Source organism: Hordeum vulgare, chromosome 6H, assembly GCF_904849725.1.
Source record: "Hordeum vulgare subsp. vulgare chromosome 6H, MorexV3_pseudomolecules_assembly, whole genome shotgun sequence".
Lineage (NCBI taxonomy): Eukaryota > Viridiplantae > Streptophyta > Magnoliopsida > Poales > Poaceae > Hordeum > Hordeum vulgare.
Genome location: NC_058523.1, coordinates 117,507,910 through 117,515,726, shown reverse-complemented (window position 1 = coordinate 117,515,726; position 7,817 = coordinate 117,507,910).

Genomic DNA, 7,817 nt, shown 5'->3' with positions numbered 1-7,817 from the left:
AGGCAAATCATTCAGTAGCTGGATGAGCCTCTCCCAACCTTGTGGGAGACTCTCTTCTTCAGCTTGAGCAAAGTTGTATATTTCCTGCAAGGCAGCTTGCTTCTTATGGGCAGGGAAATATTTTTCAGAGAAGTGTTAGACCATATCCTGGGGCTATGCATACAACCAGGAGCAAGAGAAGTGCACCAGGTCTTAGCATCATCCTTTAACAAGAAAGGAAACAGCATGAGCATATAGTAGTGGCGGATCTTTTCCTCACTAGTGAATAAGGTGGCTATATCATGCAGTTTGGTAAGATGGGCTACAACCGTTTCAGACTCATAACCGTGAAAAGGATCATATTCGACCAGAGTGATTAACTCAAGGTCGACAAAGAATTCATAATCCTTATCGGTCACAAAGATAGGTGAAGTGGCAAACTTCGGGTCATATTTCATCCTAGCGTTCAGAGATTTTTCTTTCCAATTGCGCAGTAATTTCTCAACATCATAGCTATCCTTACATGCAAGAAAATCCTCAGCTATCTCTCCCTCCATAACATAGCGCGTATCGGGCCTAACACGCAATTCAGGCATAGTAGCAGGTTCTACTACAATAGTATCAACAGTTTCAGAAGTATCATCACATCTAGCAGCAATTCTAGCAAGTTGTGCATCAAGGAATGCACCAAGTGGCAAAGCAGTATCAGGCATAGCAGGCATAGTATCAAGCATGGCATCATCAGGCATAGTATCCAGCATAGCATCATAGGCAGGAGAAGTAGCATCATCAAGCACAGGCGAAATATCAAGATTTCTAGCAGGAGGTGAAGTCGCAAACTTACTCATAACTGAAGGTGAATCAAGTGCAGAGCTAGATGGCAGTTCCTTACCTCTCCTCGTAGTGGAAGGCAAGATTTTAGTTCCTGGATCTTTCGGATTCCTCATAGTGATCAGCAGACGTCAATCCCAAGTGACTCAGAGAATATAGATGTGCTTCCCCGGCAACGGCGCCAGAAAGAGCCTTGATGACCCACAAGCGTATGGGATCGCAGCACTTTTCAAGGGTAGAGTATTCAACCCAAATTTGTTGGTTCGCCAAGGGAAGTGAAAGAATATTCTCAAGTATTAGCAGCTGAGTTTATCAGATTCAACCACACCTGAAAGATTAGTGTTTGCAAGCAAAGTATCAGTAGCAAAGTAGTATGATAGCAACGGTGCCAGAAATGATCTGTTGATGGCAGACTATTCCTAATTGTTGTATCAATGGCGCCAGTAAGTTGCCCGTGGACGGGAAATATTCTTCCCCGGCAACGGTGTCGGAAAAGGTCTTGCAACAAGTAACAGCGAAGTAGCAAGGAACAGCAGTAGCAGCAGCAGCAAAGTAAGAGCAGTAGCAACAGTAGCAGCAAAGTGGCCCAATCCCTTTTGTAGCAAGGGACAAGCCTAGACAAAGTAACGTAGCGAGGACCAGTAGTAAAAGACTCGTAGGCAGTGGATCGGTGATGGATGAGTATGACGGATATGATTCATCATGTAACAGCTATAACACGGAGAGATATGTAACTAGCTCCCGTTCGTCAATCTAATGTAGGCATGTATTCCGTATGTAGTCATACGTGCTTAGGGAAAAGAACTTGCATGACATCTATTGTCCATCCCTCCCGTGGCAGCGGAGTTCTAATGGAAACTACGAGATATTAAGGTTCTCCTTTTAATAAAGAACTGGACCAACGCATTAACACGCGGTGAATACATGAACTCCTCATACTATGGTCACCTCCGGGAGTGGTTCCGGCTATTGTCACTCCGGCGTTGCCGAGTCATAACACATAGTAGGTGACTACAACTTGCAAGATAGGATCTAAAACACACATATATTGGCGACAACATAATAGGTTCAGATCTGAAATCATGGCACTCAGGCCCTAGTGACAAGCATTAAGCATAGCCAAGTAGTAGCAACATCAATCTAGAACATAGTGGATACTAGGGATCAATCCCCGTCAAGAACTAACTCGATTACATGATAGATCTCATCCAACTCATCACCGTCCAGTAAGCCTAGGATGAGATTACTCACCAACGATGAAGAGCATCATGAAATTGTCGATGGAGAAAGGTTGATGATGACGATGGCGACGATTTTCCCTCTCCGGAGCCCGAAACGGCTCCAGATCTGCCTTCCAGATGAAGAACAGGATGTGGCGGCGCCTCCGTATCGCAAAACGCGATGAAACCTTCTCTTTGATTTTTTCCGGGCGAAACGGAATATATAGAGCTGAGTTTGGGGCGGTGGAGCCACGTGGGCCCCACAAGCCCTCATGGCGCGGCCAGGGGGGTGGTCGCGGCCTGTGGGCTTGTGGCCCACTGGTCCACCTCCTCCGGTGGTTCTTTGCGCAGGTATTTTTCTTTTATTCCAAAAAAATCTCCGTAAATTTTCAGGACATTCCGAGAACTTTTATTTCTGCACAAAAACAACACCATGGCAATTCTGCTGAAAACAGCGCCAGTCCGGGTTAGTTCCATTCAAATAATGCAAATTAGAGTCCAAAACAAGGGCAAAAGAGTTCGGAAAAGTAGATACGACGGAGACGTATCAACTCCCCCAAGCTTAAAGCCTTGCTTGTCCTCAAGCAATTCAGTTGACAAACTGAAAGAGACAAAATAAAAACTTTGACGAACTCTGTTTGATCTTAATTTTGCAACTATGTCTAACTCATAACCAGAATTTCAGCAAGATCACAAGCAAACCACATAAGCAAATGACATCTAGGTCTCTCGGTAAACTCATATCAATGGCATAATCAACTAGCGAGCAAATAATAATAAGCCTCAAACGTCAACACTCCAATCAAAACAACATGAAGCAGTACGAACAGATGGTATCTCGCTAGCTCTTTCTGAGACCGCAAAACATAAATGCAGAGCACCTTCAAAGACCAAGGGCTGACTAAACATTGTAATTCAAGGCAATGAAGATCCAGTCACAGTCATACTCAACACAGTTAAAAGCAAAGCATAAAAATGACAGAGGTGCTCACTAATTGGTGCTTTTATAAGAGGAGGATGACTCAATAGGAACATAAATATACATGCCCTTCGCAGAGGGAAGCATTGATTTGCAGAGGTGCCAGAGCTCAAGCTTTGAAAAGAGAGATAATAATTTTGGGCGGCATGCTTTCATTGTCAACGCAATGACCAAGAGTTCTCAACATCTTCCACTCTACACATGCTATAGGCGGTCCCCAAACAGAAAAGTAAAGTTTTGACTCCACCACCACCAATCAATCATACTCCACGGCTAGCCGAATCCTCGGGTACCGTCCATACCAACAACAATCCTGGGGGAGTTTTGTTTGCAATTACCTTTCCGATTTGAGCATGGAACTGGGAATTCCAATTACTGAACCCTTTCTCGTGAATGATAGTGAATAAACACATATCGAGGATAACACGCCTAGCATGGAAGATACCAATAGCCCCCTGTCACCACATGAGCGGTTCGGGCATGCAAAACAGATTATTTCTTGAAGGTTTAGAGAGTGGCACATGCAAATTTTCTTGGAACGGCAGGTAGATACCGCACATAGGTATATATGGTGGACTCATATGGCACAACTTTGGGTTTTATGGAAGTGGATGCACAAGCAGTATTCCCGCTTAGTACAAGTGAAGGCTAGCAAAAGACTGGGAAGCGACCAACTAGAGAGCGACAACGGTCATCAAAATGCATTGAGATTAACTAGCATTGAGAGCAAGCATGAGTAGGACATAAATCACCATGAACATGAACATCATAGAGGCTATGTTGATTTTGTTTCAACTACATGCGTAAACATGCGCCAAGTCAAGCCACTTGAATCATTCAAAGGAGGATACCATCCTATCATACTACATCATAGTCATATCAACATTCATGTGGGAAACCAAGACAAACCATTATAAGCTCCTAGTTAAATAAGCATGGCATAAGCAACTATGATCTCTAAGTTGTCATTGCAAACATGTTTCTCTCGCAACAAAGCTGAACTAGGAATAGTGAGCTAGTCATATTTACAAAAACAAAATAGATCGAGTTTATACCAGCTTTTCCAGGCTCAGGCACTTCATCATATATCGTCATTATTGCCTTTCACTTGCACGGCCGAACGATGTGAACAATAATAAGAGTGCTCGTGCATTGGACTAAAGCTGGAATCTGCAGGCAAACACAAAGGAGAAGACAAAGTAATATGGCTCTATGAAAGCTAAACAGGTATGCATGCAAGAGCCACTAAATATTGTAACCATGATCTTCTACCTTGACCCAAAGAAAAAGAAAACTATCTACACGGGAAAGCTCCCAACAAGCAAAAGAAGAAAAACAAAATATTTTTGGTTTTTCTCAAACTAGACAGACACACGAAAAGAAAACGAGAAAAAAAAGAAAATAAACTAGCATGGATGATACAGTGGCAAAGTGTGAACACCGACAAACAAAGTGAAAGCATAAGCAAGAATATAAAGTCGGTGAGAACACGTACTCCCCCAAGCTTAGGCTTTTGGCCTAAGTTGGTCTACTCCCATGGAGGGAAATAACCAGCTCCGGGGTACTCCAGAGTGGACTGAGGGTGCCACTGCTGTGTGAGCTCCTCTGGCTCCCACTGATAAGCTGGCATCTGGTACTCGACTGGTGGCTCAGGCACGGGCACCTGTGGTTGGGCCAAGCCCCAATATGCGTAGATGTCCGAGGGCATAATAATGTACCTACCTGCATGAAGATTGAACAAAGAAGGAGCAGGCAAAGTAATAGTCTCACGAGTACCCTGACTAAACACTAGGTTATAAATCATCCTTCTATTTATATCTCTATCAAGAAAGTCATGGCGAACCATGCTATCGTAATCTAGATATCTCTCAGGAAGAAGAACCTCTTCTTCCTCCTCCAGTCTAATAGGTATCTCAAAATATCTAGCAAGATGAGTAGCGTAGATACCTCCATAGAGAACACCTTTAGAACGGTTCAGGTTCAACCGTTGAGCTACTATAGCGCCCAAGCTATAAGTTTTATCGTTATAAAGGGCTTCGCGCAAGACCGCAAGATCTGGGGAACTAAGTGACCCAACTTTCCCACGGCCAATCAAACATTTTCCCGCAAATAATGAGAAGTACCGAAGCACGGGAAAATGAATGCTAGCAGCTCTAGCGCAAGACACTCCTCTCTCCTCTCCTACACCAATTGTACCGATGAAAGCTTCCAAGTCCCGTGGACAAGGTTCATGAATATCCCCAACGTAACGTAATTTGCAAACATTGCAAAAATCCTGGAGTGACATGCGTTGGGGGATATCATAAAGTTTAAACTCAACCATAGGAGGATTCTTCCTCGGATAGAAGTGAAAGCTTTGTACAAAGATATTAGTGAGGAGGAGGTATTGCGGACACTTATCTTCAACGAAGGCGGTAAGGTCTGCATTCTCCACCAAGTGATAAAAGTCCTCATAAATTCCAGCGACGCGTAAGAACACGTTGCTTGGCCACTCGCACGCTCGAACTTCTGTGACTCGAGGGACCAAATGCTTGGGCTTCTTCTCACTCCCATCATCCTTGGGGTCACGGCTTGAAGAGCCTCTTAAGAACCTCCTCATCTTTTCCCTTTTCTATCTCTGAAAATTTCTGAAATTTTTAGTGATTCTAAGGAAAAGTGAACAAGGCTCAACAAAACTCGTAGCAACTACTCCCACAAGTGCCTAGAGGCCATATTACGCATCAAAACTACTTGGGACGAGCTAAAATCAGCATGCAAATCTCAAGAACATGGTCACCAAGGAAGCAAAAATACACGGAGTATAAGGCACTAGAGCCAAAACTAATTGGACCGATGGAGGAGACTTACCAAGGAGTAATTTCTCCAAAACAGTTCGGAGAACGGTGATTTGAGCAAAGAGATCGAAAATCCCAGCAAGAGGAGCAAGAACACGGGTTTGAGCTGCGAAATGATTTTTTCTGGAGGTAGGAGAACCAGATGATAGCAGAAATGAGTGGAGCGGGTGCATGTGGGCCCCACAAGCCTGGGTGGTGCGGCCAGGGGGTGCCCACGCCCCTAGGGCTTGTGGCCCACTGGTGTGGCCCCCAGACAGACTCTTTGTCCTAGTATTTTTCAAAAAATCCAGAAAAAACATACTTGATTTTCACAGCGTTCGGAGAACTTTTATTTTCGGCGTACTTTTCTACCGGACGCTAAAACAGAAAACAGGGAAAACTAAACTAAATCTATCATTTTTGTTCTAAGCAACCTAAGGTGAAAGCTTGGAACGGAGGTTTGTGACTCCTTGATTCATCCATCTCATGGTCATCGAAAGAAATCCGTCAATGGGGTTGATCAAATCCCCTTGACAAAACTTTCTCAAATCGCAAAAGAAGACGGAGAATTTTTGAATAGTCACTAGGTCACCTCAATGGGGATGTGTATCTCCCCAACCAGCAAATCATACTTCATCTTGACACGAGGAATAGGGCATTCAAAGCTCCCAATAAGAATCAATGAAGTCTTTTCGATAGCATTGATGCAATGTACTCGATATTGTTTCTTCGGAAAGTGCACCGTATGCTCGTTACCGTTGACATGGAAAGTGACATTGCCCTTGTTGCAAACTATAATAGCCCCTGCAGTGTTTAAAAAGGGTCTTTCGAGGATGACAGCCATGGCATCATCCTCGGGAATATCCAAGATTACAAAGTATGTTAAGATAGTGACGTTAGCAACCACAACAGGCACATCCTCGCAAATGCCGATAGGAAAAGTAGTTGATTTGTCGGCCATTTGCATAGAGATTTCAGTGGGTGTCAACTTATCCAGTTCAAGCCTATGATAAAGAGAGAGAGAGGCATAACACTAACACCGGCTCCAAGGTCGCATAACGCAGTTCTAACATAGTCGCCTTTAATGGAGCAATGTATAGTGGGCACACCGGGATCACCTAGTTTCTTAGGAGTTCCACCCTTGAAATTGTAATTGGCAAGCATGGCGGAGATCTCAACCTCAGGTATCCTCCTGTTATTAGTAACAATATCTTTCATGTACTTAGCATACGGAGACATTTTGAGCATATCTGTCAAACGCATTTGTAGAAAGACAGGTCTGATCATTTCAACGAAGCGCTCAAAATCCTCATCATCCTTTTTCTTGGATGGTTTGGGAGGAAAGGGCATGGGTTTCTCAACCCATGGTTCTCTTTCTTTACCGTGCTTCCTAGCAGCAAAGTCATTCTTATCGTATCTCTTAGTCTTAGGCCGTGCAATATCAAGATCAACACTAGGTTCAATCTCCACATCATTTTCATTAATAGATTGAGCATCAACATGAACATCACTATTGATATCATCATTAGGCTCATGTTCATCACCAGATTGTGTTTCATCATCAGAGACAGAGACATCATTTGGACTCTAAAGGGTAGCAGCAACAGGGTTGCTAACGTGCAGGTTCCTATCATCTTTCTTCTTCTTTCTAGGATGACTAGGTGCATCAGTGCTAACTCCTTGAGAATCTTGTTCAATTCTCTTCGGATGACCCTCAGGATACAGAGGTTCCTGGGCCATTCTACCGCCTCTAGTAATGACTCTAACAGAATTGTTATTCAACTCATTGAGAAAGTCATTCTAAGCTTTAAGTACTTGTTCTACCTGACTAGTAACCATGGAGGCATGTTTACTCAGAAGTTTAAGATCATTGACATTTCTGTCCACACAAGCACTCAAATGACTAAGCATACGAGCATTCTTTTCCAATTGTCTGCTAACATAATCATGGAAACTCAGTTGTTTGGCAACGAAGTTATCAAATTCATCCATGCA